This window comes from Schistocerca piceifrons, chromosome 2, assembly GCF_021461385.2.
Source record: "Schistocerca piceifrons isolate TAMUIC-IGC-003096 chromosome 2, iqSchPice1.1, whole genome shotgun sequence".
Classification (NCBI taxonomy): domain Eukaryota; kingdom Metazoa; phylum Arthropoda; class Insecta; order Orthoptera; family Acrididae; genus Schistocerca; species Schistocerca piceifrons.
In genome coordinates, this window is record NC_060139.1 from 855,028,133 (window position 1) to 855,052,690 (window position 24,558).

At 38.8% G+C, this 24,558-nt stretch overlaps 1 non-coding gene across 1 annotated transcript; it reads left to right on the top strand.

Moving 5' to 3' along the window:
- Positions 1-1,119: 1,119 nt before the first annotated feature.
- Trnal-caa lies at positions 1,120-1,194 on the top strand. Its single transcript has one exon. It is a non-coding gene; the product is annotated as a tRNA-Leu (tRNA).
- The last annotated feature ends 23,364 nt before the right edge of the window (positions 1,195-24,558 follow it).

The window sequence follows — 24,558 nt, forward strand, 5'->3', positions numbered from 1 at the left end:
TCGACTTTACACTGCGTACGCTTGGAAGACATGAGAGATATTTTGCTGGACGAAAAGGAAAATAATGTAGACGAATTTTTTACATCCTGTTATTGAAGTATGTGTGAGTAAGAATAAGTTCACTGCGGATTAGATTCTGGGAGCCCATTGAATGTTATTAGTGAATCAGTTTTTCGTATATGCATAAGAACTATTGCGTGTCCTATGTTGCCTGTTTCTAACACCACAATTCGAGAAGCTATTTCTGGAAAAAGTGTGGAAGTCAAACAACAGACCAACTTAAATTTCATTTGTCAAGGATATGAATTTTCCACTAATTTTATTATTGTTCTATTACTCAGTACACAAATTATTTAAGTTATGGAGTTTCTTAACACATACAAAGCAATTTTAAACTTTAAGGAAGGAAGTGTGAACTTGACTGTTGCCGGAATGCCGAGATGTTTGAAATTTTTCGAGTGTGTAACGAAATCTGAATCAGAAACAAATTGTTTAGGAAACTTCCTGGCAGATTAAAACTGTGTGCCCGACCGAGACTCGAACTCGGGACCTTTGCCTTTCGCGGGCAAGTGCTCTACCAACTGAGCTACCGAAGCACGACTCACGCCCGGTACTCACAGCTTTACTTCTGCCAGTACCTCGTCTCCTACCTTCCAAACTTTACAGAAGCTCTTCTGCGAACCTTGCAGAACTAGCACTCCTGAAAGAAAGGATATTGCGGAGACATGGCTTAGCCACAGCCTGGGGGATGTTTCCAGAATGAGATTTTCACTCTGCAGCGGAATGTGCGCTGATATGAAACTTCCTGGCAGATTAAAACTGTGCGCCCGACCGAGACTCAAACTCGGGACCTTTGCCTTTCGCGGACAAGTGCTCTACCAACTGAGCTACCGAAGCACGACTCACGCCCGGAAGTTTCATATCAGCGCACACTCCGCTGCAGAGTGAAAATCTCATTCTGGAAACATCCTCCAGGCTGTGGCTAAGCCATGTCTCCGCAATATCCTTTCTTTCAGGAGTGCTAGTTCTGCAAGGTTCGCAGAAGAGCTTCTGTAAAGTTTGGAAGGTAGGAGACGAGGTACTGGCAGAAGTAAAGCTGTGAGTACCGGCCGTGAGTCGTGCTTCGGTAGCTCAGTTGGTAGAGCACTTGCCCGCAAAAGGCAAAGGTCCCGAGTTCGAGTCTCGGTCGGGCACACAGTTTTAAGCTGCCAGGAAGTTTCATATCAGTGCACACTCCGCTGCAGAGTGAAAATCTCATTCTGGAAATTGTTTTAAGGTTTTTTACTTCTGATGTTTCCTCTGAGTATTATGATGACAATGTGTTCATTCAAGACTACGACAATAGATACAGAGACGCGATGGATGGTACGGTTAATAGTGAAAAGGTTAACACAGCTGAAGTGACAGAAGACGTTGCAAGAGAAGAATTGCACCAAATTTTGACTTCACGTGCTACAGTATTTAGTCATCACACAGGAACTATACAAGGCTTACAATATTTATTTAAAGTAAAAGAACACACACCATTTTGGGGAAAAACGTACACTATTCCTTTGGCTTATAGAGACAAGGTTAAGAATGAACTTCAATTCATGTTAGATCAATTATTGAGCCAGCAGTCAATTTTTATACCAGCCCATTACATGTCGTTCGTAAAAAGGATGGGTCAATTCGTTTGGTTCTGGATTCCAGACAGATAAATAATATCATCATTCCTGAAACTGATCGTCCTCAAAATTTAGATGAACTTCTTCAACATTTCCATGGAATTAAAGTATTATCCACAACTGATCTCTGCCCAAGTTTTTGGAAAATTGAACTCCACCCTGATTGTAGAAAGTACACTGCTCTTTTAGCCTGTGGTAACTGTTATCAATTTCGGAAATTACATTTTGGACTTACTGTATCTTCAGCAGCATTCATTCGCGGTTTAAATGAAATTTTACCTGTTTATCTTCATAACAATATTACTTCATATGTTGACGATATTCTTATTGCTAAACGTTCTTCGAGTGAGCATAACAGAATCTTGGATTCATTATTATGTATTTTTGCAAGAGTTGGCATTTCAGTGAACTTGGAAAAATCTGAATTTGGTCGTTCTCAGATGAAATTTCTTGGTCATATTATTTCAACACAAGGCATTCTTTCTGATCCAGAGAAACTACACGCTATTCGTAATTATGCTGTTCCTACTACTAAACGTGATGTTCATAGTTTCCTTGGTGTCTGTAATTTTCTTAGAAGCTTTGTCAGATTGGACGATTTGGCCACACCTCGTTTATGTGAACTTTCTGGAAAGATTTCTCATTGGTGTTGGGATGAGGAAGCTCAATTAGACTTGAACAACTTTATGATGCTTTAGTTGCTGCTCCACTTCTTTCACACCCAGATTTATCTAAAGATTTTTGTTAGGCGATGGGTTCATCATACAAATGCCTAGGTGCACATTTATTTCAAGAGATAGAAGAAAACGGCGTTGTAGTACAGAAAACTATTGCATTTGGAAGTCGTGTTCTCTCTAAATCAGAAAAGAATTGTTCGATCACAGAACTTGAAGCTTTGGCTGTTGTTTGGGCTTTCACTAAATTTCGCATCTTTTTGTATGGCAGACATACTAAGGTTTACACCGATCGTCGAACTCTGGAATTCCTTATGTCAAGAAAATTAACACATGGAAGATTATCACGATGGGCACTGTATCTACAGGAATTTAATTTTAGTATTGTTTACATCAGGCTTCTTCTAATATTATTGCTGATGTTTTATCATGTGCACCTATGGGTTTGAAACAAAGTGCTGAGGAAGACTGCAAAGAAAACAATTGTTGTTTGATGTATATTCAAGGTGTTGATTTTGAAAATTTCATTTCGTCTTCGCTCCAGGACATCGCTAAGGAGCAAAACAAGGATCCAATCTGGAAGGACACAAGGAGAAGTGGAGGAGAAAGGAGAGCGCAGCGATTAGACAGTATTATTTAGTTCATAATGATTTTTTTTTTTAAACGAAAATAGGTTGACCACACTGTTTGGTTAGTTTGCATTCCTGATGAGTGGGTTAATAAATTGATTTGGTATACACATTTCAGCTACGCACACTTTGGTTCTAGAAAATGCTTTCATAAATTACGAGAAAATTGATACTTCAGTAATATGGAAAAACGTATTCGATTTGTTCTTGCTAAATGCAAATTATGTCAAAAGGCTAAGCCGTCAACTATTTCTCACAGAGCACCGTTGTTTCCTATCATTCCAGCGAGATTAAAGGAGATGACTGCAGTCGATTTGTTTGGTCCAGTGGTTCGTTCTACTAATGATTTTGCGTACATTATGGTAGTAGTGGAATTGACATCAAAATATGTGTGTTTTACACCTTTACGTAAAGCAACAGCTCGTTCAGTATCTAATACTTTCATCAAACATTTTCTTAAAGAAGTGGATCATGTTGATAAAGTTATATCAGATAATGGATCACAGTTTCGCTCTAAAATTTGGCTTCGTACTCTACGGCGTCGTAAGATTAAACCAATTTTCATTTCACGTTTTCACCCTCAATCTAACGCGTCAGAGAAATGGATTAAGGAAATTAATAAATTGTGTCGTCTTTATTGTCATCATAATCACAGAACGTGGGATCAGTATCTTCATATTTTTCGAAACATTCTGAATGAACTCCCTAATGATTCAACTTCTTTCCCGCCTATATTGATATTAAAAAATAAAGCACCGACAAATCGTATTTCTGAAATCGTTCCTTTTCCACCTAGAGTCCTAGACAGAAACTGCGGCATTTTGAAGTTGTCAACCTGGCTCTACAAAATATTGCATCTGCGGCTGCTAGAAGAGAGAAATCATCTAAACGTCCTGATCGTTTAAAAACTTTGTCAGTTGGTCAAAAGGTCTTAATTAAGTCTCATCGTTTGTCTCACAAAGGAAAAGGCTTGTGTCGCAATTTTTTTTCTCTTTTATAACGGTTTCTGTTTTATAACGGTCGCAAAATTATTCATGATAACACTGTTGAAGTAGAAACTCTTAAATCACGGCGCTCTAAGGGAATACATCATATATCGAACGTTAAAGTTTTTGTGGAATGATGTACTTTTGAGAAAATTAACAGTTACACTTAAATACGCAGAGAACACAGGGATACCGCACCGTGTTCTAGCGGCAGCTCATACACAAAGTGACAATCAGTCTATGTGCCGCACAAGGGAACCATTGACCGCAAACAATTACTTCCTACGTCACACCTACCCACAGCTGATCGAGCGCTCAGTGCAAATTCACTGACAGCCGTAAACAAATACACAGTCTAATTTCTCTGGTTAAATTCAGTATAAAGCTATAGTGACTTGATAACTTATCATGTTATTAATGTTCAGGTTTTCCAGGATACAGTTGTATAAAATCTTTAAGAACTACAGGTAAATTCTCTGCGTGTCCGACATTAAGAAGACTTGCTATCGAGAAAATTTCAGGAATAATGTAATTTCGAGGAAGAAAGTAATAAACTAAAAAGGTAACTATTAGTTGAGTTTATTTCTCAGTTAACATATTTCTACTTAGGTATGTACTTTATACATAATTTGCTGCTTGTGATTGCGTGATTTATACTTCATGTTAAATGTTATGCTCTATTACTTGTGAAGCGACATACTTGCGTACATTTGCTGATTTTGACAATGTTTGATTAATGAACAGGGTTGTTGCTTGTGTATATTATGAATCGCTTGGCTGCTATGCTTATTCACTGATGTCATATTTTTCATTATGTGCTTGCTGTGCCTATTTATTTAAATTATATTTGTCATCTGAATAGTTGTGCTGATATGGGTATGTATGTAAGTTATACTTTGAGATTTATCTGCTTGCGCCTTCATCTTTACTTATTAATATTACATATGAACATTTATTTGCTTATGCTGATATGATGCTAATGACTTATTTATTATGTAAGATATATACTTGTTGCTTTGCGTGTGGATTGCGTATTTACACATTTCTGTTTTGCTGTCACAACTACTCTTTAATTTCGTATATTGAAATGCTTACATACTGTGTATGAAGATAGAGTTTAGGTTACACTATGGTATTAATTATAGATTGTTGGGATTGTGATGGTGGTGGTTAGTGTTTAACGTCCCGTCGACAACGAGGTCATTAGAGACGGTGTAGGGATTGTGCTGCATCCACTTGTTGTACATTCTCTACTTGTATATTTACTTGCTATTGCATGTTTTGCTTACGCTCAGTGCCTTACATTTTATGATAAGAAAATGAACTGCTATAATTCTACCAACTACATGGGTACTTAAAACTTCATTGAAGTCACATGAACTGTAGGTTTTATGGTAGCTGTATAAATTCATTATTATAGAAAAGAAGCTGATGACATGAAATACTAACACTAGCTTTAGACTATTGACATTTATTACACTGCATTCTTCGTGAGCAATTGAAATAACAAGTGACACTTGACACAAAAAAATACTCCACATGTTTTCTTCTGTTTTGCCATGATTCTTGAAGTGCTGTACACACGGTGAAATATTAGGATTTAATCATTCAAATTCTTATGTGATCATTGACACTGTATACTCACACCCATTTACTAAAAGTTATTCAAACTGAAGGCTGTTAGAGGTCATGTATGCATTTCTTTTACTATGGACAAGGTATCCAAAATATATTTTATAATTCATAATGAGTAGAAGATTTGGCTCAGGTGGATTACACAAGGGTTGTGTGTGGACATTGTGTCTTGGGATTGTATGGGATGATGAATTGAAGTTTACATTAGGATTTTATCTGTACTTGTTGGAGGAAACTGTCTAGAGGAATGAGTTGTTATGGAAGTGAAATAATATTGATGATAAGGTTTATGTGTATCGACGTATTGCAGAGGTATTATTGAAGTATTGAGATTGTGTGATGCTGATGATTATTAGAGTTTTAGTGGATAAGAGGTAAGGTAAGTGAGGAGCATGTGATTTTTTTTGTTGGTTTATATAGAACAAGAAGGATGAAGATGGCAGGCTCGAACACTCCAGTGGAAGGAAGATTGTCTACACACACACATTGTTAAATCAGTAAGCAGTACATATATATTTTTTTGGGAAAGAAGTATTTGCGTATGTTGGCAAACTGACAGCTGTTCAGCACCTGTATATTTTGATGTGGCTTGGCAAACATTGGTCTTGACATGATGACTATGACATTGACTAACTACTAGTGACTGTTATACACTGCTGCCTCTACTAATTGATACACATGTTACACATCAAATTTCGACAGAATTGCATTTACACTATTCAATTACACAATAGTACTTAGTATGTGGATGAAAGATGGGTGAGTGTGTTTTGTGTGTTTTCCTTTCCTAATCCCAAATAATTGGTACCGACCTACCTCCTAAATATTATTTTACTTATTTGTTGTGGCTTGCACTGACACCCATAAATATTATAGGTTTACTGATATTTGTGTATTTGTAATAGTTAATATGATAATTCTCTGATACAATTTGTGCATTTATTATAATTTGTATGTTTAGTGTAAGATAATTTTGTAAAAGCAGTTGTGTGCATTGAAACTGTAGTTCGTGCTAACACCTATTATTATTGCTGGGTGCCTCTTGGAAATGTTTAATTTCTGCTAACGAAATGTGATGAACTGTTTAATTTGTGCTGATGAAATGTGATGGACTGTTTAATTTCTGCTGACGAAATGTGATGAACTGTTTAATTTCTGCTGATGAAATGTGCTGGACTGTTTAATTATTGCTGGTGAATATTATGGGCTGTTACCTGCACTTGTTCAGCATTGCTGGGTGTCACTGTTGGAACTGCAACCACTGATGTGATGTAACTCATTCCTGCCTGTACCTGCTCGCCATTGGTGGGTGCCACTGCTGGAACTGTTTAGTTACTACTGGTGAATTTTATGGGACTGCTGCGTGCACCTGCTCGCCATTGCTGGGTGCCACTGTTGGAACTGCTACTATTGATGTGATGTCACTCATTCCTGCCTGCACCTCTTTGCCACTGCTGGGTGTCACTGTTGGAACTGCTACTACTGAGATGATGCAACTTGTTGCTGTCTGCACCTGTTCAACATTGCTGGGTGCCACTGTTGGAATTGTTCAACCACAGATGAGATGTCACTTGTTGCTGCCTGCACCTGCTCGCCATTGCTGGGTGCCACTGTTGGAACTGCAACTATTTATGTGATGTCACTCATTCCTGCTTGCACCTGCTCGCCATTGCTGGGGGCCACTGTTGGAGCTGTTCAAATACTGCTGATGAAATGTTATGGGACTGCTAGTTGCACCTGTTGACCATTGCTGGGTGCTACTGTTGGAACTGTCAACTAATCTGAGGAGTGCTACTTGTTTATTGAACTATTGAAAAGATTTTATGTGACCATTTGTGTAAACTATTTTATTGTGTATTTACTGTTTATGAAATGTTATGAGACTGTTATCTGCACCTATTCGTCATCACTGGAGCCATTGATTGAACTGTTTAACTACTCTCAGAAGTGATACTTGAGTAAACTGTTATGTAAAAAATATGTGTGTAAGCATTTCTATTCCTTACTGTATTTTTATATATTGGGTTACTGAAGGGTCAATGCAAAGCCAAATTTTATTTAGTTATGGGATATTTACTTATTAATATCCTCTTTTATTGTCTGTATTTTTTGGACGAATTTGGTGGTATTTTCACCACCAATGCTGGCAAAATTACCACCAAATTCTAGCCCTTGGAGGAGGGGCATATGAAAGGTGGCTACACTGAGTCACAGCGCCAGAGATTGCGCCAAAGATTATTATTCCGCCGCCTCCACTGGGCGCAGTAGTAGTTCAGAGGACGTCGAGAGCAGTCGTTGTTCTGTTGGGCGAGAGAGTAGACGATCTGAGGGTTGACTGAAATGTTGTACTGTTCGGTTGGTATAATGTATAGATGGAAGAAGATGCAATTGTCAGAACATATTTGAGAAAGGAGATGTGCTTTTGATTTATGATCCTGGTGTAATGGAATATTTTCGTCAATATATAATGAGGAAAAAGGTATTACAGTTTTCTTTAATAACAATCCCTCTTGCTCACAGGTACAGTCAACAAAGCATCTGGCTCATATTCATTTATTAGACTTGTAATTCTGGTTTCTATGTGCAATTATAGTATTTCTGGTTCTTCAATTAGTTCATTGTAAATGGTGTTTAAAATATTTTGTCGTATTGAGAAAGGACCAAGCCATGTACATTAAGTCACACTACCACACACAGAACAGTTACACTTGTGCTTTGTTGTTTCGTAGCTTTTATAGTTGCAGGGCACTTAATTAATCAATTGTGTTAATGGAAACTCCTTGTCATTCTTTATTTTTATTTTATGCAGTCAGTTTGCATGCTGATACTAGTCAGGGCCAACCGGTTAGAGACTTCCTAACCGGTCACACAGCTAGTAAAATTATTGCATTTATTCATTAATATTAGTCTTTTCTTCTTAATTAAGCCCCCCTTGCTGCATTATAGAGATGTGATGTCAAGAGAAAACTGCCATATGCCTCTACACACAAGTGATACTACCTAACATTGGACCATGACTGCTATCACACCAAGAGCGCTCCCCACTGTGGCTACACATTGTAAGCCATAGAATTAAATATGCCTTGAAAGCTGAAGAGTGTTGTAGTAATGACGAGTGTGTCCAAAGATTTTGGGGCAGGACACGAATTTTCTGGTCGTCCTGAGTGACATTTAAATGCCAGATCCTTACAAGAAACTCGATGAATTCGCCACTACAGGTTGGTAAGCATGAGCACATTTGGGATGACACCTGACTTTGCAGTACAAACACGTCTTTAGGATCACACACATACGAGAATGTTTCGACATTTGGTAGTTTTCATGAGCAGTCTTGCTCGTTGCATTATATCAAAAAACGTTATACACACATTAGTAATGGAGGGGTGGTTTAGCAAGGATACAAAAATTGAGGATCATGTAGCCAAGACCACAACACAAAAACCAAGATGGCGGTAGCCTTAGGCCAGTTATTTCAGTGGTACCCTACCACGAATTATTTACAAACTTCATAAATGGAAAGTAGATTCTAAATTGCGTAAGAAATGTCGTATTGTTATGTATTTTTCCATATTCAAACTTAGATAAAAATTTGTTATTAAAGTCACAAATTACATCATAAATACTATGACGAAGTAAAATTTGGATATGCAACTCAAAATCAAATCCAAACAACTACTACACAACACATGTAAATGGCATATTTGGACATTAATAATAATTTGCAAAATAGAAGATACATAGCACTAATAAGTTAAGTGTGTAACTAAAGCTCGAAATAGTGTTAAACAATATGCAGTTAATTCTACTCACTGTCATTATGTAACATGCTAGAAGTGGTTTGATTTTGAGTACCTGTTGGATTTATTTGCTGCTCAGCTTGGCCACTTTGCGCTTTCTTATTTTTGGTGCAGTGTCTTCATGAGTTCCTCTATTTTATTTTACTACTGTTCGAGCAACTGACTTTGAAAAACAGTTTTCATTGAAGAGTTTTGCGTAATTATTAATAAAAATATTTGAAACCACTTTAATACTTTTCTTGATTATTGTCTTTAAATGAATGCCACATTTGAACACATCACTGATGTTACTAATGGCATTTTCACATAATTCAGTTCCTAAAGTAAGTACTGCATCTCTTTGACTTTCAAGTCTGAGAAATTCTGATTCATATGTGCTGCTAATCAGAACTTGAAAAAATTTATATATATTCAACATAAGGAGACCATTCAGTTGGTTGAAATAGGAAAGGAGTTCTTTGGTTTCACACTGGAACAAAATTTCGTTCTCTGTCTGTAACATTTCTTTATAAGCTGAACATTTTCCACTTTTTCGTTGCTTTTCAAGCACTGTTTTGCTGGTGTAGCTGGCAATACAAACCAAGACTTTCAAATCTTCACCCATCATGGGAATGTTTGCTTGTTCCTTTACAGCAGTTTCTAATTTATCTAAATTTTCATACATTTACTGTTTTATGCTGTTAGTTACTTTTGTTGCAAAATCATTTAACGTAAATTCGGCATGTTTAGTAGATCTGAGCTTTAATAGACTTATTACTTTGAGTTTCCTCTCAGATTCCAAGATTTGCATGTGCAACCACTTAGCCTTCTATAATCTTCAAATCTTGCTTCTAAAGCATCAGTGTGTAATTTTGCTGTAAGAATGTAGGACCAATCGGAAGTGTTAAAAATATATCTGCATAACTGAACTGTTGTTACAAGTGTGTGATACAAAGCAGTATATGTTTCATTGGTTAGTTTTCCATGAGTAGGCAATGCATCCCAGATGTGAAATATGTTTTCAAATTTTCAAGAAACAGAAGTTTGGAGTCAGTAGGTCCAGTGATTGGGCTAGAATTATCATCTCATGTGTATTTTCCTTTCATGGGATGCTGTACATTAGAAACTGTCCACCATTTAATGATTAATTTTAAAAACTGAATAGTGCCATCAGAAATCTCAGTCCCCCAGCTTTTCAAAATTTCTTGTACTGCCACATTTTTAGAATCAAAAACACTGAGAGTAAGGGTAACATTCTGTCTCTCAATAGAAATTGGATATACTGCCTTTCTCACTAGCTTTGGTGCAAGTTTCAACAGTTTATTTTTCTCAGAATGCAACAGGTTCCTCAAATAAGAAAATTTTGCTTCCCTGACAGTATATTCACATGTAGCATTCCCTTCATCGCTGTGTAGAAAGGAATTAATGCAAGCAAATGTATCCTCAATATTTGGCATTGTGAAGGATTCTTTTTTCCATTCAACCTGTCATTTCTTATACACTTAAGCAAGTGCACACTATCAAACAGAAGATACAGAAATTTGGATAGAGCGGCTGGATTTGTCATACATGGCTGTAAAGTGCCACCACACAAAAGCTGATACATTTTACTAGTAGTGCTATAGTTATCTGTCACCAGGCATATAACATCATATCCAAGCTCATGAATTAACTTTATTATCTCAATCGTCATTTTCAGTAGTGTATCAGAATTAACATATTTTACACGAAAGAGAGTTATTACTTCTTATAATCAGAATGTAAAGATGATGCCATGAAAACTTGCATTGTACCTGCTGTTGTAGTACCTGAAATATTCTCAGCAACACCAAGTATCTTTCCTGCCTTGTAAGGGAATTTTGAGTTAACATAAACTTCATCTGGCATCATTGAAATTACCTTGTTGCTTTCCTTAAGAAATTTATTTTTTCCCTCAAGAAAGCTAGCTGTTATGGACTAATACAAGGTTTATTTTGACCCATTTTGCATAGAAACTGCCTTAAATAGACAGGATGAGGTAAGGTTAATACATTTGTTTTTCTCAAGTGATGTTAGGCACCAGGAAATGAAAAGCAAATGGTTGTTGCCCATATCAAAAGCTCAGGAGAATATCTACTTTGATTTGCTGTTGCAAGTTGTAATTTCTCCAAAACAAATTCTATTTTAGGGGCTATTTTATCATCAAAATCACTACCAGATTTCAGTGCTTGTTTGAGAACATTGACTAAAATTGTAATCTTGTCAATGGTGCCGATAGAGTTTCTGTGAAACCATTTAGGCGATGCACCAGATTGTCAAATTTCGTCCACTTGTCACATTTCAAGTTCTCTTCCTCCCCAGACTGTAATATTCATATCAAGGTTTCTGTAGGCAAACACACATTATTGTGAAACACTTTTACTTCCAAGGAACTTGATATCTTGAAGCACACTGAAACTAATGGCACATCACTTACTGAATCGTCCTTTAATTTAATGAAAGATACGTAGTCATCCTTTACTAAAAGTGTAAATGGACAAACATTCCTTTTTTGTATTTCGCTTTTAAAATGCTGAAAGTCGGTTATATTGTCATTTTTGCACCAATTACTGAAACTACATTCATCACATTCCAGTAGTGGTAGAGCATGATCTTCAGGATTCTTCCTTTCCTTAGGAACTGGTACTGTGTGATAAGAAGGTTGATTAGGAAAGGTAGTTGGAATTCATCATTTGTTAGTTTTGGTATTTTTCGTGGCACATGTATTGGTTCACTATTTTCCACAGGAAAAATGTCTTCCCTAACCACAAACTTAGGTTCAAAATGCTTAATGCATACCACAGTTTTATCGTTCACTTCAAAATTATATCTATGAGTGAGTTTAATCCATTTGTTCCTCAATGCTGTTTCTTTGAGAAACTTAAATGTTGAGGTATCGTATGTTTTGCCGTAATTGGATTTACATCATGGTACACAACAGCTACAACCCATTGCAAAAACATTTTACACTTTAAATTATGCCGAACTTACTAGAGAATCTAAAAAATAAACACTAACTTAGCACTTGTGACGACATTCACAGCACATAGCATAAATAATAGGTCGTAATAAATGCTTTAGCTTCTCTTGAACGTCACATATACAATTTTACACACACACGCTACGGAAACACAAGCAAACTGGTTTGTTTCCTCCACGATTGCGGCCTTATTGTCAACTATCGATATCTGCCTTAAGGTCTGATTTATTGTAGGTGATCTTGATGCAGCAATGTCACTGGCACACAGCATCACAAGATCGATGAGATGAGACGTTTTGTTGATGACATAGGTTGTCGAGAGCAATGGTTTTTTGAGCTCAAATAATGGGGTAAAATGCGTTGAAATTATGAAAACCTTGTAAAAGTATGTAAATTTATGGAAAACTCGTAAAAACGAGAAGATACGACAAAAACGAGGGTGCTTCCATGTAAGCCTGGATGTATGAAAATCATGCCATTTCTCCACCACTACAATAGGTTGATGGTGAGTACTATCAGTGCTCTATTGGTTAAAGTCTTGCAGAATATACCCTGTCCACATGCAGCTATACATTGTTAAGCCATAAAAATTAAATACAGTGTATTCAAAGATTTGTATATCAGGATGACTAACGCCAATATACCGAAACAGTCAACTTATACCTGGGTGCAATATGAGGAATCAATGTTCTTGGTCTCTTTAAAAAATATGAAATCGACACATCTCTACCATATCACAATGAAACATGAGATGAAATCTAGAGGTCATCACCTTCAGATAGCTGCTTGAAAATGCTCCACAATGTGACAAAGTCTTACTTTTTCGATATGTTGTGATGTCTGCCACATTTTTGTCAATAAGGAAAATCAACTCTATCTTTTATTTCCACCATCCTGTGTGCACTGTGGGAATAGCACACACTACATCATGCAGTACTCAGGTTTCTGCAGAAGCCAGTGGATCGAAACAGGTTGATGTTATTGTAGCACTTGACTTACACCTCAAAATCGTAGTATGAAAAGAAAATGTATGGCTATCTAAAAAGCTGTAGTCAAACACTGCTTGGATGTGTTTCAGCAAAAAGTGAATGTATCAAACTGCTTTCAAAACTACAACACAGGAATGCCCTTGAATCCACTGGGACCTTCCTAGTATACCCCATGAAGATATGGTGAAATTACTTTGATTATTCGATCACATGGATATCATCATCTATATCAAATGCATCCAATCTTCAAGTGGTGCTGCTAATCAAAATCTGAAATTATATGGGTGTCCAGATCTCCACCGACTCAAGAAGAAAAAGATGTGTGAAAACAGTGTTTGTCTTCCTACAAAAATGTAATTTTACCTTTAAGTTGGATGAAAAATAAATGAACCTTTTCTACCTCACAATGTGTGATTTTCCTTTCCCACTTTCTTAGTATGTAACTTTACCCAAATACCTCTTACATGGTTCTTCTCAAGCAAAGGAGATATGATTTTAAACATCTTTGCTATATGTCTCTGGCAGCAACCTACGAATAGCTAGTGCGAGAGATACGGTTCTGTATTGATATTTCATGTATTTGAAATTCATGTCATACTCATGTGCATGGCAGTTTATTTACAAGACTTACACACACACTAGTTCTGAACATGAAAAATCGTCTCAACTATGTCAATTATTCCATGAAACTGAAAGAAATCGCTTGTATCTTTTCTCATGGAAACATGTCTGCTTTATTATCATCACATATGAGTTCTTAATTGCTGGTCGCTTACAAAAGGTAATGTGACGTTAGGTACATCCATTCCACTGAAAAATTCCATCACAATACAGCTTATAACATAGATGTTTCGCTAGACTGAATGTTTTTGGAGATTAAAGTTCTCACTTTCATTCAGGTGAATGTTCTGAAATAACAAGGACATTCTGTGCAGATCAATAGTTTCCACATCAAAACAATGGAAGCTTTCGATTCATTTAGGATGTGTTACCGATTTTATACATGGAAGACATGTACAAGAGATGTGTGATAGGTTAATAGATGTGTCAGATATACAAATATAGAGTTCCAAACTTGGCAGTTTGCTCATCCGTCATTGACAACAATATCATGGACAGTGTTTGTAGCTGTATTTGGTTGGATGTTATGAAGTAGTGAGTAGGATTGGGGACTGTAGCTTGTAGCTTTCTGTCGGGTGTGAAAATGATAGAATTTTTTCCCAACATGTGAATAGATAGCATGAAAGGCATTGTACGTTCTACACTTCAGCGATAGTTTGCTGCCTTATGCCTTTTTACCATGTATCTGTGTACAAGTTCATCAGCAGCTATTTCACTTGTAGATCAGTAGGGGGCTTCTCCTCCTACACTTCAGTGACAGTTTGCTGTCCTATCCCTTCTTACCATGTATCCACGCACAAGTTTCTCTGCTATTCCGCTTGTAAGTCGATATGAGGCTACCTAGATGTCAGTGATAGTTTGCTGTCCAGTCACTTTTTAACATGTATCAGTGTACAAGTTCCTCAGCAGCTATACAGTCGTAGATTGGTAGGAGGCAATTCTTCTGGCAGGGGCTGTAGGACAGTTCCCCACCAGTTTCGAATGGTACTGTGGACACAGCAAGAAGAACATATATGCACACCCGATCAGAAAAAGGAATAAAATCCATTTCAAGCGTCCTCTGTGGAGCCATGTACTCCATGAAGAGCATCTCTGGTTATTCAGTCTGGGGTAGTGGAATAGGACAAAGTTGTCTCCAGTACTGTGGATTGATCAGCCATTTCGAAAAACACCAAGAACTCCAGCACAGGCAGTAGCCTCTATGAGTTGCGAAATGCATCCTCAGTCCATCTGCTGCATTAGTTGCTGAATAGAATTCCCCCTATGCTCTATCATTATCACTTTCTGAACGCACCCTTAGATATATGCTTGAAGGTAATACATTTATTAAACTCCCGTTGGTCAATTGAACACATTCACCGCCAAAAATAGATAAATAAATACTCAACATCCTTCCTTCTCCAGCAGCCCAGTTCAGACTAGGCGTCTTTCCGAATAACTCACAAGAGGGTTAAGGGATGGGAAGTTGAGGAGGTGAGGGGGCAAGTGGGGGAGGGGGAGGGGAAGGGAAGTGGGGGAGGGGTTGGGAGTGACTGTTGTCATTAGTGCGATTTTACCACCTATTCCACCCTCCCCGACAGAGTGGGAGAAGCGCCATCTTGAATAAATTTGGCAATAATGGAGACTGCGCTGACTTCCTTTTTATGCCCTTACTAATAACATTATAACTCTTCACAAAATCTGAATTACATTCCTATCCGTCACGTTATTGTTAGCAAACACAACACCACTGTCCACAAACGCCGTAATAACAAAGCTCTTCTGCCTTTTGTTTAGACATTAGTGAGCCCTGTTCTCTATGCAGCAGCCCCTTGTCAATCCCTTGCCTCCTATTTTGGCACCATGTATATTTCACGTAATAGCAAAGGTTCCCTAAATAGCAGCATCTGAACATGCACTGTGTTACCTGCAATGCCAACATGTGAAAATTTGTCCTGGACCGGGACTCGAAACTGGATGTTCTGTTTCTCTAGAATGTGGTACACTCTACTAGTCGAAGTGTCTTACTACATCAATAAGCTCCCACCGTGTATCGGTTGAAATGAAATGATAGTAGGGCATCGATGGCCAGGAATCCTCATCTGGGGAAGTTTGGCCGCCGAATTGCAACGTTTTCGGTTGACGCCACATTGGGCGACTTGCTTGTCGCTAAAGAATAAGTGATGATGTGGAGAGCACAACAACCGGTCGCGAATCGAACCCGGGCCCTCCCCTGACCACTCAGCTAACGAGGCGGACAGATCCTCCATTGGGCCACCAGACGAGTCGGAAGGTGCGAGTTCTGCACTGTAGGGCGGTTGAGGAAGAATAGTGAGCTCCTCTCGCTTGCGCGGACTTGGGTGAAACCTTACAGTGACACGGAAGCGTTTGATTGTAATCCGTCGATCATCTCGAATGAGAGTATCCGCATGTTCCAACAATGCCGGAGTTACAGCTGTGTGTGGACGGCCTGCACGCGGAAGATCGGACAGTTTTGCGTGACCTTATTGCGATGATGACAGATGTCTCGCCCAATGACTCACCGTGCTTTTGTTCAATGCTAGTTCTGTGAAGACATTCTGCAAGGCCCTATGAATATCTGCGATGTTCTAGTTTTCCACCAAAAGAAACTCAACGACAGCTTTCTTCTTGGAACCTACCTCAGTTACTGGCGCCATTTTAAGGCTACGATAGCGTCGCTACCTATCGGAACTTCATGAAACTGCAGGGGCTGAAACGAGAATATTCCACGATATCACACAACAAACTCCACATTTTTTTTTCAGCCAAAACTGGCCGAGAAAAAAAGTGTGTTGCATTACTTATTGAACTCCCCTCCTATAATTCATTGTGGTCTACAAGACAAATATGATTATACCTTCAACAGAGGTAGTTGGTTCCTGTGAAACGTGAACTGCAGACAATCTGCCCTCCATGCACTCACTGTGTATATACCATAGAAGCGTGGGAGACGAATCACGGTTTGACTGATGGCAATCGGAGAGCGCCGACTCCACGTGATAATCTCTTTCTGACACTGGATCCCAGCTAGCGAAGACGGGTTTCTTTCTTGACTCCTTTGTGGACTTAATTTCCGCAAAGACTTACCTACATTTCCAGATGTCACCTTGAAAACCAACCTGGAAGTGAGGAATTGTAGTTCGTATAAGAAAGAGACTGCCTTTTTGTTTATACAAATCTACGTCTTATGATTTAACGCCTCATAGTTGAATACATGAGCGGGTTCATTCTTCACCTAAACAGAAGAGAAACACGACTGGCTGCAGTTTAACTGACGAAAAAGTGTGGATAGAAGGAAAGGTCCCAAACGACTGGAAAGTTGCACCAATCCATTCACTACCCGGAAAAGGTGGCGAAACAGATGCCAACAACTATAGCAGGATATCCTTCAAAAAATCTTTCCAGTAGGACTTTTCAACAAAAAAAAATTGACAACGGATGAATGCAGAATTAGAAGAATATCCCACAGGGTTGTAGTAGAGATTGGTCTTAAGCAGTACCAATCAGCAAAGTAAAGCTAATATTTCAAGAAAGGTGTAAACGAGGTAAAGAATACTGATATAATTTGTAGATAGTAAAAAACTCGTATGACTCTAGAGACAGGCGAACTTCATTCAATACATTGGAAGAATTTTAAACAGATAGGAAAACACAGACCCTAACAAAACAAAAACTCATCATAGAAATTTCAGGCCCATTTGAGACTAGGACATGAGTTAGACAAGGCGATGGACTGAAAACGTAATTTTCATATGCTTCTTGCTGTTTGGTATTTGTATGGGAAGTCAAGCTTTCAACGACTTCCACTGATTCCATCGTCAGTAGTTATCTGTAGGCCGTGTGGTACTTCATTTAAATTGATGCATTATGTTATGGAGACGTCACGAGGTCACGGCAGAGACTGTCTCGAGGTCTGTGGTGAAGTAACATTTGTAGTGACCTCTATTCTGTTAGATAGTAAATACAATTAATTATCCTCATTATTTCTCTGTAACCTTGCGCAAGAGTGTTACCTTGCGAGACAGCACACACACTGTCATCAGCCTGTCAGATAAGAATCCTCAATACGGAACATCGCGGCGCTCAACAGAGTTACGAATCTCGCTCCAACGCCAGGTACTCTACGTATTGCAAATATTGTCAGTGGAGTATTACAGGCAGTACGTATCTCTCCCATCACGTTACCGCTGAAGTAAGTTTCGCTACGCTGAACATATTAGCAACAACCAAGACTCCTAAGTAAAATATTACCAGAGCAGAAGTACAAAAGTACTCGGCGCTTCGCGAAGAGTCGAAGTCTGACAGCTGAGAAGGGAAATGCTACAGCCGTCCTTAAAATCATAGCCTATTACGATAGTAATCTTTGAAAAGTGATCGTCCTCTATAACGTAACAGAAAAAGGGCGAAGCTGCTGAAGGATTCTGGACTACCAAAGTATATGATAAAGGACCTACGAACGCGATCCCGTAGTCCAGAAAGGTTGTACAGTTTGCCTAAAATCCACAAAGAAGGTGCTCCATTGCGACCCATCTTTAATGCTATAGATTCACCGAACTACAGGCTAGCGAAATATATAACAAAGTTACTAGAGGCAATAGCTGATCGCTGTGGACATCATTTCAAAATATCCCACGTGCTCGTTGACACAAATATTCAAACCAGAATCAATCCAAACGAAACTGAGACCTCAGTTTCGTTTGGATTGATTCTGGTTGTGGTCTCTTTGTTCATAAGTCCCATTAACGATATTAGCAGACTACTCCACCTACTTTTTGCGTAGTGGTAAATTTTATGAAATGACTGACGGAATAGGCATGGTTTTCCATTGTCTCTGTAAGTGGGTAATTTCTTTATGAAGCACTTCGAAGACCACCCGTTAAACTCAGGACCAATTCGTCCCTCTTGCATCTCCATCTTGCATCTCCGTCTGCATCTCCTTCTTGCATCTTTGCTTATGCTGACAACACCTTTATGATCCTGCCACATGGGGTGGAAGCTTCTCATCTGTTCATAGATGATATGAACAGCACGCACACTAATATCAAGTTCACCATTGAGTTGGAGAGAGAAGGAAAATTATCACATTTAGATGTTGTGCTTGAAGGTGTTTTGCTTGAGCGAATATCAAATGGACGGCTAGACCACTGTGTTTACCGGAAGCCAACAGATGTCGTCCTATATCTAAGTGTGCAAGGAATCTATCACCCACCCCAAGTGCGAGCAGATCTAAACAAGTTGAAACATATGTTTAAAATTTGTTTTTGACAAGAATGACCTGGATTTTGAGAAAAGATATCTGGAAAGGGAATTCCGAAATAACAGATACAGTGAACGAGATATTAAGTTAGACGCATCTTAGAAATGAAAACACGGAGATAGTCACCATAACATGATCGACATATAGCACGCTTTCGTTTCTTCGAACCTACAACAAATAAACTAGGCAAGATCTTGTGCAGACACGGCATCCAATCCATTTTCAGAGCATTCAGGAAAATTGAAAGGCAGCCTTAACATAAATCAGCCAAAATATACGATCTCACGATACTGCACAAGCACCGGTGCCACATTAAATATCGTGAATTCGACTAATCTGCTATAGTCGAACACTACCATAAAATCAAACAACACAATTACCTTTGAGGAAACGAAAATCTTATCCCATGCATCTACTAATTGGGATTCTGTCATTAAAAAAAGCTGAGATCATGATGTGAAAATTAACCGAAACTGCGGCAATGCCCTTCGTGGTGTATGGAAACGGGCTTTTGATGCTGTAAGGCTACAGTGAAATAAGCTGAGTTATCCAACACCTAAAAAAAGGTAGTAGCGCCACTACCGATTTTCCTCGATCATAGTTATAGAAATAATCTGTACTCTGTGGTAGCATATGGCCGTTGCATGACGTCGTCGGGCTTCCATGACATAATTCGGCTACAGGTAAATCTTAGGATGGAGACGTAGAAAGTCACTGAAAGCTTGAATCTGTATACAAAAAATCTCTGCAACATTCATCTTATTTAACCATTTATTTGAAAAAGATCAGAGAATGGATTTGACAGAATCTAATACCAAAAGAGGAATACAAATTATCCGAAAAAAGACATAATCTCAAATTTGATTGATTAGCGTTTTCACTAGGAGAAAGACTAATTAAGTTTTACATAAACATCAGTTAGCAATGGTGAATATTCTTTTCAATGTTCCCAAGAGTAGGAAGCATACTTGGAAAAGGCCAGATGTCACGGGAAGATTTCAGTTACATTGCGTTGTGGTCAGGCAGAGATACCGAAATTAGATACTGGACTGTAAGGCGCACCAGGAGCAGATAGAGGCTCAGACCGAAATTTAGTTATGATGAAGAGTAGGCTGAAGTTTAAGCGACTCCTCAGGAAGAATCAGTGCGTTAAGAAGTGGGATTCGGAAGAACTAAGGAATGAAGAGATACGCTTGAAGTTCTCTGAGGCTAGAGATACCGCTATAATGAATAGCTCAGTAGGCATTTCAGTTGAAAAGGAATGGAGATCTCTAAAAATGGCATTCACAGAAGGTGGAAAGAAAATCGAAGTTACAAGAAAGGTAATTGCGAGACAACCATGGACAGCATAAGAAATACTTCAGCTGATAGACGAATGAAATCAGTACAAAAATGTTCAGGGGCATTCAGCAACACATGAGAACCCCTCACTCGGGAATGAAATAAATAGGAATTGCAGGGAAGCTAAGGAGAAATGGCTACGTGAAAACCTTGAAGAAATCGAGAAAAAAACGTAGAAGACTCAAATAGCATTTCGTTAAATTAAGGGCAAGGGCGGTAAAATTTAGAGTGCAAGGGGAATTCCACTGTTAAATGGAGAGGAGAGAGTGAATAGGTCTCTATGAGTGAGAGAACTTGTGTGATGACGGGATAGAAGAAGAAATAGGAGTCGACGGGGGAGAGGGAACAGGCCCAGTATTACAATCACAACTTAAAAGAGCTATGACGACATATGATCAAATAAGAAAGAATGGATAGATAACATTCCACCGTAATTTCTAAAATCATTGAGGGAAGTGTCAACAACACGACTACGCAAGTTTGTGCGTAGAATTTATGAGACTAGCGATATACCATCAGACTTGTAGAATAACATCCACCACACAACTCCGAAGATAGAAAGAGCCGACAAGTGCGAGACGTATCGCAAAATCAGCTTAACGGCTCATTCATCCAAGTTCCTAACAAGAATAGCACACATAAGAATGGAAACGAAAATTGAGGATGTCTTAGATGACAATCAGTTTGGCTCTACGAAAGGAGAGGCAGTTCTGATGTCGCAGTTAATGATGGAAGCAAGACTGAACAAAAATCAAGGCGCGTCAATAGGATCTATCAACCTGGAAAAAGTGTTCGACAACGTCAAATTGCGCAAGATGTTCGAAGTTCTGAGAAACAATAGGGGTAAGCTATAGGGAAAGACGGATAACATACAATATTTACAAGTACCAAAGGGGAGCAAGAACACTAGAAGACCAAGAACGCCGCGCTCGGATTAAAAAGAATGCAAGCCAGGATGTAGTCTTTCGCCCTTACTGTTCAATCAATACATCGGAGAAGAAATGACGGGAATATAAGAATAGTTCAAGAGTGGGATTAAGATTCTTGGTGAAAAGATATCAATGATAAGATTCGCTAATGACATTCCTATCCTCAGTGAAAGTACAGTTACAGGATTCTGTCTAATGAGTATAGAATACCGATTGAGAGTAAATCGAAGAAAGACGGAAGTAATGAGAATTAGCAGAAATGAGAACAGCGAGAAACTTAACATCAGGGTTGGCGACCACGAAATAGACGAAGTTACAGAATACTGCTACCCAGGAAGCAAAATTACCCGTGACGGGCGGGGCAAGGAGATTAGAAAAAGCAGACTAGCACTGGCAAAAAGGGCATTCCTGGAGAAGAGAAGCCTGCCAATATCAAGTATAGATCTGAATTTGAGGAAGAAATTTCTGAGAATGCACGTTTGGTGCAGGGCGTTGCCTGGTAGTGAGACATGGACTGTGGGAAAACCAAAACAGAATCATTTGAGATGTGGTTTTGCAGAAGAATGTTGGAAATTAGGTGGACTGATAAGGTAAGGGATAAGGAGGCTATCTGCAGAACCGGTGAGGAAAGAAATATATGGAAAACACTGACAAGGGGCAGGATAATAGGACATCTGTTAAGGCATAAGGGAATAACTTCGACTCTACTAGAGTGAATTGTAGAGGGTAAAAACTGTAGAGGAAGACAGAGATTGGAATACATCCAGCAAATAATTGAGGACATAGCCTAGTGAAGGAAAGAAGAACCCATCACAGAAAGATTACGAAAAAAAACTTAGCGTTTCACTTAAAAACACAAGTTTAGAGTAAAAAAATAATAATTTTATAGAAATGTAAAACTTCATTATCACAAGACAGTAATACTGTGAAATTGCACAAATGCTTTATAAACAGTAGTTTTACGATCAGTAAAAGAAACTGAAGAAACCAGGAAGGAAAGATTACTAGGAAGATGACTGGAAGTAGAGCAACAGCAGGAGTGTGCAGTAACGTAGAAAAAAATTAGAGGCGAAATTAGGAAAAGAAAAATTATACCCTATCGGCAAAGCCAAACAATGAGTCCATGCAGACAGTTAAGAATAATTGTACAGCATTCTGAAAAATTAAAAGGCAAACTAAACAGGCTTAAGAAAGTGCATGAAGAAGAGTGACATAAATAAATAAGAAATTGAAGACAACACAAAATAAAGACGTAATATTAAGATATGGGAATGTTTCCGAAACAATACAGTTCCAAAAAGAGGGGAAATAGTGGATACCAGAAAAGAGGAAAGAGAACAGTGAACAGATGCAGGAGTATTGGGGAAAGTGTAAAGCTAACTGAACGACTTAAACGTGGTTCTTAGTTGGCATGAAACGAAAGAAGGCAGGTGCGATAACTGCCAGAATTAAACTGACCAGACATAAACTGCGAATGATTAGCAACAGAAAGGTAAATTACGTAGTCTCTCGTGGTCTTATACTCGTGTCCAATTTTTTTTTTTTTTTTTTTCTTGCTAGAATGACAAGAGTTGCACGTTATCTCAGGAGGTCAGGAGGAAAAGTTGAGCAACGACGTGTACTCTCAGCAATGTGGTGGCCTTCTTCCATGAAATGAGAAGTAACAGAGTTGTCCCAGCATTTTACTTGGGCGACCAGGGCGCAGTTCAATTCACCGCACCGACAATGGCGCATGACGGCATCACGAGGGTGGATTGGTGATCGATCTGAAAGGACGCGCTTAATTGCTGGGATTTACGCATTCTCTGAGAGCTAATTATGCACCGGCCCCCGCGGTGCCAGCTAATGCACCAGTCGCGTTAAATTGCGTCCGCGTAGCTGAAGAATTCCACTTCCCTTCCATCTTCCTAATTACTAACAGGGAACAGTGCGAGACAGGAACACAGTTGCCGGGAGCGAGGGAGGCACTGGAAATGGATGTAGTTACAGAGAGGGAGAAGAGAGAGAGAGAGAGAGAGAGAGAGAGAGAGATGAGGAAGGAGGGAGAGGAAGGTGGATAGAGAGAGAAAGGGAGAGAGGGAGAGAGAGGGAGATGGGAGGAAGAGACAGAGAGAGGAGAAAAGGAGAAAGGGAGAATGAGACATGGGTAGAGAATTCGAGAGGAGAGTGAAAAACACACACACAGGAAACAGAGAGAGAGAGAGAGAGAGAGAGAGAGAGAGAGAGAGCTTTAACGTCGCTATGCACACCGGTTGATGATTCGACGCTGGAAATTGTCTACAATACTTTTGAACCCAAGTAAACATGTCCAACGTAAATGTTAAACGTCACATTTGTAATCAGCCTTTGCACGAAATAAACGCCAGTGGCTTTGTCCTCTGCGACAAAAGTGAGCATCATTACTATTGGAATTACATCAACATGAATTGCAATAACGCACAGTACGATATTGCAATGAGACTATGGCATCAATTAACGTGAGATGTGAATTTAGCTCTTTAGAGACGATTTGTAATTTAGCTGCAATAATAATTACGCATTGTTTGCGAATCGTAAATTTCTATGTTGATCACATGCTTGAAAAATGTCAGATCCAGAGCGTTTTCGTATAGACACAAAAGGGTGGAGTGTAAGAGATAGGTTCAAAATGTTCAAATATGTGTGAATTCCTAAGGGGCCAAACTGCTGAAGTCATCGGTCCCTAGACTTACACATTAGTTAAACTAACTTAAACTATGTGATTACGTAGGCTTTCCCGGCGTAATAAGTCTTGAAAGTCTCTTCGGGTTTAGTGCCGGATCCTAAAATCAACTTAGCTCGATATTTCGGCGATCCAACTGGTTGCTATCTGTTGATGAGTCCCACTGGAGGCTTATCGTTTAAGACTGGACGAATTTTAAGGAATTTTAACATTAAGAGTGTGTTCTGTCCACCTTCGAAGATTAGGGCACTGCTCGGCTCTGTGAAGGATGATTTGGAGCTTAGGAAACGCGGTGTGTACAAAATTCCGTGTCAATGTGGGAAAGATTACATTGGCCGTTCGATTCGCATAGTGT